Here is an 11,072-nt window from a genome sequence, read left to right as displayed (position 1 = left end):
CTGACAGATTTTAAGTGCTGCTGGGAAGAACCTGGTAACATTAGATGTTGTAGTTGGGTGAGTATCTGCAAACAGCAGGGAGGTGCCAAATTGTCCTGTATACTTTGGGTATTTAAACAGTAATGGTGAGATGGACCTAATACAAATGTTTCTATAATACAGGCAGAGTCCAGTGGTTAGGCACTTTGAGATTAGTTAAGTGTTGTGGCCCGGCAGGAGCCGTTGAAGCTGCTGCCAGACTCCGACAGTGAGGGGTCTTATGAGTCGGCCCTGGAGGAGGTGGAGGACCCTGGACAGGGTTCTGATTCCAAGCAGGGCGAGGAGAGACTGGTTGGCCACTAGGTGGCGACTGAGCCTTTGATCAGTGGGGAGGAGACAAGAGTGAGTGATTCAGAAAACACCTGTGAGTTGTTCCGGGATGCACGCCGTCGAAGGGCTACTCAGCGTCAAGAACAATGGCATAATTACAAGAGGTGATTACGCTCAGCTGATGCTCATTAAAATCCTCTCCTGATTATAAAAAAGACTGTGTATGCCACGCCCTTCTGCAGAAATCAACGTTAAGGATTAACAAGAAACAAACTCGGGAGGCCAGAGTTTGTTTGCCAGAATTTGTTTGCATTGCTGCCAAGTTTTGTAGGACTTGCTGCCAGAGTGCTTATCTCTTTGTTATGTGGCTTGCAGCCAACGAGAGTCTGGACTGATTAAAAGAAACGTTCTCATTTACGTTGGTTTCGGCTTTCGTTCCTGGACGGAGAACGTGGGGTCAGAACAGATTGACTTCTGCCCCAGACAAACCTCGATTCAGCTACAATGGAGCAATTCCGTTCTGAGAATGCCCAGTTGGCTCAACAGCTTGCTTTGCTGACTGGTCAAGTCTCTCAGCTTCTGGGACTTGCTAAACCCCCCCCCCCAGCCAATGAGGAAGTGTCCTGTGGCTACACCAGTGTTTGATGGCAATCAAGCTATGTTTGCAGCATTCCTGGGACAATGCCAGCTGTTTATTAGCTTAAGAGCGGAGGACTTTCCCACTGACCGGACGAAGGTGGGATTTATAATTAGCTTGCTTTCAGGCACAGCTGCCCATTGGGCTACACCGTTGTTATCTCAGCCTAGCCCTCTGCTGAATGATTTCCAGGGCTTTCGTAATCATTTCTGGCTGATGTTTGAGGATCCCATTAAGGAAGAAACATCCACCAGATGATTCAGGGCACTGCAGGAGGGCAATGGCTCCTTGCAGAATTATGTCAGCGAATTCCGGCTGCTTAGTCAGGACTCCGCTTGGAATGAGCCAGCCCTTACGGATACTTTTCAGGATGGGCTGTCTGATGACTTGCAGGATGAGCTGGCGAGGGTGGACAGGCCACCGACGTTCGACGCGTTGGTCCACTTGTGTCTCCGGATAGACGCCCAGCTGCAGAGGCGGAGGCCTCGCCATGCATCCCAGGAGACCACTAGTGTGCCGGTTCCTCAGGAGACTGCAGTAGCCAGGGAGAAGCCCATGGAGTTGGGTGCCGCCACACCCCAAGTGGCACGCATGGTGATGGACAGACGCCGCGCGAGGGGGTTGTGTTTTTCTTGTGGGGCTCTTGGACATTTAGCCACAGCTTGCCTTAAGAAGAGTAGGAGGGCTGCGAGGTCTGAGACCAACCCCTCAGCTCCAGAGCCACGTGTCAAGACTAGGGCGGGGCCCGATCCACAGGAAACGGTGGGTCGGGCGCAGTCCGAAACAGAGGTGGATGGGCTGCCACAGCATCTGGTTCTAGCAGCACACATCCTCTTGCTGGGTAGTCCGCAGGGAATTCCAGTCCATGCCTTGGTCGACTCTGGAGCTACCACGAACTTTATGGATGCAGCGTTGGTTACAGCGTATGACGTCCCTCTGTGTCCGGTGGACCCACCGATGCTGGTTGAGACTATTGATGGACGGTTGCTTCTGTCTGGGCCTATCAAGACTGCCACGCAACCTTTACATTTGATCCTCGGGGAGCACAAGGAGGCCATCCAATTTTACGTGACTTCGGGCCTGCATTTCCCTGTGGTCTTGGGCTTGGCTTGGCTGTGGACGCACGACCCTCGGATCTTTCTGGTCACGTTCCCATCCCTGCAATGCGTCGATCAACCACATCCAGCAGGTCTGTGCAGCCCAGCTACCCAGCTCGCCCAAGGTGGACGTGCCGCCAGGTTTAGCGGACTTCGCGGATGTCTTCAGCAAACAGGAGGCGGATCAACTGCCACCGCATTGGCCTTATGACTGCCCCATCGGTATTCACAAAGTTGGACTTGCGTGGCCCCTACAACCTGGTTTGAGTCAGGGCGGGGGACGAATGGAAGATGGCTTTTGGCACCCAGTACGGACATTTTGAATACACGGTCATGCCATTCGCGTTAACCAATGCGCCGGCGGTCTTCCAACATTTTATGAACGATATCTTCCAGGACCTGTTGGATCAGTTTGTCATCATTTACCTGGACGACATCTTGATCTACTCGAAGTCCCGGAAGGATCATCAACGTCATTTGCGTCTGGTCTTGCAGCAACTCCAAGAACATCGTTTGTTCGCAAAGCTGGAGAAGTGTCAGTTTTGGCAGACTAGAATCGAGTTCCTGGGGCACCGTATCTCCCCTGAAGGAATTGCAATGGAGCTGGGCAAGGTGGAGGCAATGAGTAGTTGGCAACCTCCTCAACGTATGAAGGATGTGCAGAGACTTCTCGGGTTTGCCAACTACTACCGGAACTTCATCTCCAGCTTTGCTTTCTTGACCGCGCCCCTCACTCGGCTCCTGCAAAAGAAAGTGCCATTTCGCTGGGGTCCCACGGAGCAGCGAGCGTTCGTGGCCCTGAAGCAGGCTTTTACGAAGGAACCGATCTTGAAGCACCTTGTTCGCCATCGTCCATTTGTCATGGAGGCGGACGTGTCAGACGTCGCGGTTGGTGCGGTATTACTGCAGGCTCACACCCCTGATGATACCCTTTTCCCTTGCGCTTACTACTTGCGGAAACTCAATCCTTCCGAGCGCAATTACACCATATGGGAGAAAGAGTTGTTGGCTATCAAGGTGGCGTTCGAGGCCTGGAGGCATCATCTGGAGGGGGCCAGGCATCAGGTCGAGGTTCGGAAGGATCATCGGAATTTGGAGTTTTTGTCCACGGCACGTAAGCTGAACCAATGCCAGATCCGGTGGTCTCTGTTCTTTGCTCGGTTCAATTTTAAGGTGACGTACATCCCTAGTGGGTTGAATCAAAGGGCGGATGCCCTGTCTAGAAAACCGGAGTATTCTGACCCTGCGGACTCGCTTCCACCCCAGACTGTTCTACCCGTCAAATCCTTCACTGCAGTTCATGAACCCGTGGACCTACGGTCTCTGATACGGGATGCGCAGCGGGGCGACGAGTGGGTGGAGCAACGAAAGGCGGAAGTAGGGCCGGCTTCTCCATGGACCTTTGATGAGGACCTTCTGAGGTATCGGGACCGCCTCTATGTGCCCGCAGGGCCCATCCGTGGCCTGATTCTCTCCCAGTGTCATGACACTCTAGCAGCAGGACATTTTGGTTTTTTTAAGACATTGCATCTGGTCTCCCATATGTTCTGGTGACCCCTCTTACAAGACGATGTGCAGAAGTACGTGACGTCGTACGTCCAGAGTCGACAGGCCAAATAAGTGACGGGGGCTGCTCAAGGGTTATTGCAGCCCTTGCTGACCCCGGACAGTCCTTGGGGAGCTGTATCCATGGACTTCTTGGCCGTGCTGCCTCCGTCATCAGGGTTTACCACGGTCCTCGTTGTGGTGGACATGCTCACCAAAATGGCGCATTTCATCCCCTGTCGGAGATTGCCGACAGCCCGCGCCACGGCCCACATGTTCATCCAACACGTGTTCCGCTTGCACGGCCTACCTGACCAGATCGTGTCAGACCGTGGAACATAATTCACAGCCCAGTTTTGGAAAGGGCTGATGGTAGCTCTTGATGTTCAAGTATGTTTGTCCTCGGCGCACCATCCCGAAACCGATGGGGGTATGGAGAAGGTGATTGGGATTCTAGAACAGTACCTGCACTGTTTTGTGAATCAGCAGCAGAACAACTGGGCGGAGTACCTGGCTGTGGCAGAGTTTGCATTTAACAACTCCCAGCACACCTTCACACGGACGACGCCCTTCATGGCTAATGTCAGGTACCACCCTCATTTTTTCCCTCTCACTCCGGTGGACTCCCCGGTCCCCACAGCACAGGACTTCCTCTCTGAGCTCCAGGCGGTCCACCAAGTGGTGCGCCGCTATCTGAACCAGGCGAAGGAAGATTACAAAAGGGCGGCAGATAAGTCTCAGCGTGCGGTGTTGGAGTTGGCTGTAGGAGATCGCGTGTGGCTGTCCACACGGCATCTTCCGTCCCACCGGCCGGCTAAGAAGTTAGACCACCGGTATCTTGGACCATTTCCCGTGGAGGCCGTCTTCAACCCAGTGGCTTATTGCCTGACCCTCCCACGCTCAATGCGAGCACACCCAGTGTTCCATTGCTCGCTCTTGATTCCTGAACAATCAGCTTGTCATCTCCGCTGACCCTCTTCCCCTCAACCATCGTCGCGTGCAGTGGACACATGGCCATCGCACGAAGTGGCCCGGATTCGTGACTCAAGATGGCTCAAGGGATGGTTCTAGTATTTGGTAGACTGGGCGGATGAGGGGTCGGATGAGGGGACCTGGACTGATGCAACAGCCGTGCATGCCCTTGCCCTGGTGCGAGCCTATCATACGGACAACCCTTCCTTGACCACATCCCGGCTGGCAGGCCCGGGGGAAGGGCCCTGCGGTGAGGGATAGTGTTGTGGCCCGGCAGGAGCCATTGGAGCTGCCGCCAGACTCTGAAAGCGAGGGGTCTTATGAGTCGGCCCTGGAGGAGGTGGAGTACCCTGGACAGGGTTCAGACTCCGAGCAGGGCGAGGAGAGACTGGTTGGCCACCAGGTGGCAACTGAGCCTTGGATCAGTGGGGAGGAGACAAGAGTGAGTGATTCAGAAAACACCTATGAGTTGTTCCGGGATGCACGCCGTCGAAGGGCTACTCGGCTTCAAGAACAACTGCGTAATTACAAGAGGTGATTATGCTCAGCTGATGCTCATTAAGATCCTCTCCTGATTATAAAAGAGACTGTGTGTGCCACGCCCTTCTGCAGAAGTCAACGTTAAGGATTAACAAGAAACAAACTCGGCAGGCTAGATTGCTGCCAGAGTTTGTTTGCACCGCTGCCAAGTTTTGTAGGACTTGCTGCCAGAGTGCTTATCTCTTTGTTATGTGGCTTGCAGCCAACGAGAGTCTGGACTGATTAAAATAAACATTCTCATTTACGTTGGTTTCGGCTTTCGTTCCTGGACGGAGAAGGGGGGGGGGTCAGAACAGTTAAGTATGTCATTGTGGTGTCATAGTACCTTTAGCATTCATTGACAATAAAGGTTGAGGGCCTGGCTAGATCCAATTAGCGCTTTGTGTCTGCTACAAGCTGCTTAATGTGTGTTTTGGCCAAATCCTGTGCCATGCTGAGTAGAAGGCCTGGACAAGAAGACCCATGGACAAGATGTTAGTTGCCGGTGCCTTTTTTTCCATGTGAAATGAAAATCATTCCTGATAATTAATGGGACAAGACCGGGGGTGGGGGTGTAATTTGAACCAATTGTTTAGTATGGTCACTCATACTCTCGCCGTCCCATTTTCATGAGGCCTGTCTCTAGTCTCAGAATGGCATTAGAGACACATTTTGGGACTTGTAGGACCAATCTAAAAATTTGGATTGAACAAATTCTAATGGTGCAAAATTGGAGAAGGGGCCCAATTGGGTTCGCTAAAGAAATTATATTATTGGTTTGGCCACGACCAACTTGCTTTAGATCTCCTAAGGCTAAAATCCTGTAACTTCCTGGGATGTGTGTTTTGGGTGAAATGATCCTTAGTCCCTGCAAACCATGACTACTCAGGCCAATTCAAGACAGTTGACAAGTATATCGGTCTGCACAATCTTGGATGAGGTTGTTGATCATAAATATACTCCTACAAATCAAGTAGCCTTTAATAGCAATGTTTTCTGCTTAGGAGTAAATAGTGGACAGAGGAATCTGGGAGTAGATACATTGAAACAAACTGATTAATGGCAGGAAGAAAAAAATGCTTGTGTTTGGGCTTATTAATTGAGCATGAAAATATAATTGTTGCTGAAACAGAAACAGCTCCTGAAATTGCAGTAATCACCAATTTTGGAAATCACCAGAAAATACTTCATTTTTATGGTATACTGATAGGGAGTCAATACCATAGTTAAGAGCCCTTCGTGAAACAATGACTAAAGTGAAACTGCAAATTTTGTTAACTGTGAGATATGCATTGCTTTCAATTATACCTTTAAGAATTATGTTTGGATTAGCATTAAATCCCATAGCTTACAATTGGGAACACCTTCTGATTGCAAGAGAAGCCATGTACTAACTTCGTAGTAGGCATTGTGAAATATTGTCATGCTTTGCTCATAGACAAGGGTCTATGCATCAAGATCTGAATCTTGAACAGATCCATTGAGCAGAAACGCCTGTGATTCTTACTATAATTTCTTTCCACCCCCCTTTTTAAACTGGCCATATAGCTTTCAGTGATGTGCAGTGAGGTTTATGGCTGGTGAGGCACTGACACAGTGGTGGGTTTCAAATTTTTTTAGACTTGTGGACTTCAACTCCCAGAATTCCACAGCCAGGCATGCTCAGTTCCAATTTAAAGCGACAGCATTTGTTTTTCTCCTTTACGAAAAAGTTTCCTTCATTCTTTTCTTCTCCCTCTGCCTCCTTCCTCTCTCTCTCCCTCCTTCCCCCCTCTCTCAAACAGACACACTCATACAGAGAAGTTGGATTGGACTATCTCTCCTACCCCCTTCCCTCTCACTCACTCACTCTCAAACAAACACAAACACAGAAGTTGGATTGGATATATTTTCCAATGGCTTGAAAGCAGCTCCTCTGCCATACCCTCCCCCCATTCCCCTGCTGCCTGGCTGGGAAATGCCTGAAACGCAATAAAGCCCACCTACCCACTCACCTCCTGCTTGCAGGCTGGGGTGAGAGAAGAGGCAGAGAAGCTGGAGGGGAGCCGATCCGAGCCTTTGATTGCAGGCAGAACCACATTGCCTTTTCAAACTTGTAATCAGTGAAGCTGGGCTTATATAGTTTTATCGAGCTGTGTGTGTGTGTGTGTGTTTGAAAAGGCAATGTTTCTCTGCCTGCAATCAAACTACACTTGGGGAGGGATCTACACTTGAGGATGAAGTTTGAATTCCTCCCCCTCCCTCCGACCCACACATACCTTTTCCAGCTGTTTCAGAGAGGATTTCAACTCTACTCTTGCCTGTCATCATGAAAAGAAAAAAACATGTAAAAGGAAAAAGGCAAGAGCTGTGGTCAGACTGGCTGCCAGAGTCACCGCGGATGACTCTGCTTAACTGTTTTAAAAAGCCTCTAAAAAAGTGGCCTCTACAGGAGGCAGCAGAACGACATGCCTCACCTATGTCAGGAATTTTTAGGCTTTTAACTTAACTCTGCTCGAGTGATCATAAAACGCTTAAGTCAGACCAGATGAGGCACGCCGTTCTCCTGCCTCCTCCTGTAGAGGGTGCTTTTTTAGAGGCTTTTTTAAACAGTTAAGCAGAGTCATCGACATTGACTGGCAGCAACTAGCTCAGCCTGACCTCAGCTCTTGCCTTTTTCCTTTTACATTTTTTATCTTTTCATGATGACAGTGGTGAGGCTCTGCCTCCCCTGCCTCCCCTGACTGCACGTCCCTGATAGCTTTCAAGTTTGGTTAGTGCAGCTACCTGCTTTCCAGGTAACTGAAGCCTTTCTCTGTTTTATTTATTTCATTTATTTATTAGTTTTATATTCCACTTTTATTACTTTATAAATACAGCAGCGAACATATATAATACTATTACAACTATTTTCCTCACAACAACCTTGTGGGCTGGGCTGGGCTGGGCTGAGAGAGACCGACTGGCCCAAAGCTTTCATACCTAAGTCCAGACTAGAACTTCTGAAGCCTCCTGAAGCCTCCGAAGGGAGAAAAACAGCCCAATGGGCAACACAGAAGTCCATTCCTGAACTTCCAGTTTGTGCATTGGGCTGTTTTTTGCCCTCTGGAGGCTTCAAGGATGCCTCCTGAAGCCTCTGGAGGGCGAAAAACGGACCTACTGGGCCCACTGGAAATTGGAAAATGGACCTCCAGAGGGTCTCCGGGTGGACTGGGGAGGCCATTTTCTCCCTCCCCAGGCTCAAGAAAGCTATCCACACATGTACAAGGCAACGGGGGGAGGGGGTTTCACGCATGCATGCACAGGGGGCACAGTGCAGGGGGCATTAAATTATGGGGGTTGGCACATGAGCAGACACGATAGGGCGCATGTTTTTGGCACCCAAGGCAAAAAGGTTCGCCATCACTGATCTAGATTCTAAACCAAACTCCTTCTGTTTAGTTTTTCTGAAGAAAGCAGCATCACAGCATTGCATCACAAGTTCCTCACTTTTGATTGTGTGATACCTAACAATATTGGTATTACTGCAACAGTGCTTATATCAATCACCCTGATCTCCATTGCCCATGCCCTATGGACATTATTGCTGCGATGTCAGTCAAATTGGAAGAGCCAATTTTATGTCCAGTCAGTTAAATCAGTATGCAGGCATGATGGGCAGCTTAGCAATTTGATATAAATAAATAAAATAAAATGAATATAGGTAGTCCTCAACTTAAGATTCATTTGGTCACTGTTTGAAATTACAACAGCATGAAAAAAGTGTCATATAACTATTTTTCAGACTTATGACCATTGCAGCAGCCCCATGGTCACATGAGCAAAATTCAGAAACTTGGCAACTGGCATGTATTTATGAAGGTTGCAGTGTCCCAGCATCATGTAATCACCGACTGCAACCTTCTGACTAGCAAAGTCAATGGGGAAGCCAGATTCACTTAACAATTGTGTTACTAAATTAACAACTGCAGTGATTCACTTAACAACTGGCAAGAAAGGTTGTAAAATGGGACAAAACTCACTTTTCAACTGTCTTGCTTAGCAACAGAAATTTTGGGCTCAATTGTGGTCATAAGTCAAGGATTACCTGTAAATAAAACTCTAGTCTTCCATCTAGTATCTACAAGAACCACACTATGGCTTGCTAGAAATCAAACAGCTTTGAATGTCAAGCAACGTTTCTTGCCATCATAGTAGATGCCTTTAACCAAAATCTGCTCTTTCTGATTATTGAGGATTTTTTTTACTGCTACATTTGTCCATGTTCTGAACAGAAACCAGATGGGTAAAGCTGCTCTTCCTGAAGAAGAGAAATCAGGCAAAGGAGGTGGAAAAGGGTCTCTTTTACTTCCTTCTACATAACAGAAGATGGATGAACAGGAGATGGGCAATGCTCCATCCTGGGAAAGTTATAAATGGTGATCAGGTGACCCCAGGGACTCTACAATCGTTGTAAATACGTTTCGGAGTATAAGACGCACCCTTTTTCCTCAAAAAAGAGGCTGAAAATCTGTGTGCGTCTTATACATTTTTGGCCTCCCAAAGCCCCGCCCCCTTCATGAAAATGGCCGTGCATAGCCTTATGAAGGCTTTCAGAGAGCTCCTGGGGCCTGGAGAGGGCACAAATGAGCAGAAACGGGCCGTTTTTGCCCCCTAGCCCCAAGCAGCACTCTATAAGCTTCCATAAGGCTATGCATGCAATTTTTTTGACAAAAAAGAGCCCATTTTTGTGAAAAACGGCCATCTTTTGCTCGTTTTTGCTCCCCCAGGAGCACTCTTCAAGTTCCCCCCAAGGCTATTCATGCCTTTTTTTTAAAAAAAATGGGCCCATTTCCCGAAAACTGGGGCATTTTGGGGAGGTTTGCAGAGTGCAAAAAACTTTTTTTTACCTTTTGGAAAGCTCTTTAACTGATTGACGAGAATTACATTGATCAAATGCTGTGCCAGCAGAAACAAAGTCTTAGGTGCTGCAGCTTGCCAGCGATTTCCTTCTCCAGCACATGGATAAATACACCTGGAAACATCTACCTACCTACCTATTGTATTTCTTTCTCTGTGTTTCTATCTATCTATCTATCTATCTATCTATCTATCTATTTATCTATCTATCTATCTATCTATCTATCTATCTATCTATCTACCTACCTACCTACCTACCTACCTACCTACCTACCTACCTACTCTCTCTCTCTCCCTACCTATCTATTGTATTTCTCTCTCTATCCCTTTATCTACCTACCTATCTACCTATCTACCTACCTACCTACTCTCTTTCTCTACTGTATTTCTCTCTCTTTCTCTCCCTCTCTATCCGTCTACCTACCTACTTTTTTTTTAATTTGCTTCTTCAAAAGTTTAGTGTGTCTTATACTCCGGTGCATCTTATACGCTGAAAAATATGGTATATGCCAGTTCCCACACCTGAATTTTGAACATGTGACTATGGGGGTGTTATGATGATCATAAGTGCAAGGATTGATCGTAAGTTACTTTTTTCAACATGCTAGAACTTATAATAGTCATTAAAGAAATGATCATAAACAGAGGATGTCTGTATTGTCATGCCGTTTATGTTGCTAGTTGCCAGTGTATTATTGTATCTATTTGCTTCACTTTGTTTTTGTTCTTTTTATTGTTAATACTATTATTGTTGTTATCCTGAGGAGTTTTAGGCATATTGAGGATCTTTTTAAAAATATAGAGTATAGATGGCAATATTGTACAAGAAAAGTTTTTTAAAAACCTCTTGTATTTCTTGCAAGGACACACATTTTTATGATTTGTTTAGTTCGGGTCAGTTCAAATGAGATGCAGCTTGCTCTTGATTTCTTGGCAGGAAGCAAGGCTAATCGCTCCAGATTATATTATCTGCTAAAGATTAACCAGCATCAAGGCAAGGTGATGTCGCTAGGACCCCTTATAAAAGTCCACATGTAGGCTAATGCAAAGAGACTCCTTCAGTTTGCTTCTTTTTTTCTGGACCGCACACCAATTCTCTAGGTAACTGAGAGACA

The sequence above is a fragment of the Thamnophis sirtalis genome, unplaced genomic scaffold (assembly GCF_051295495.1).
Source record: "Thamnophis sirtalis isolate CommonGarterSnake01/CBP01778 unplaced genomic scaffold, rThaSir2_p1.2 scaffold_11, whole genome shotgun sequence".
Classification (NCBI taxonomy): Eukaryota; Metazoa; Chordata; class Lepidosauria; order Squamata; family Natricidae; genus Thamnophis; species Thamnophis sirtalis.
This window is presented reverse-complemented; position numbering follows the sequence as displayed.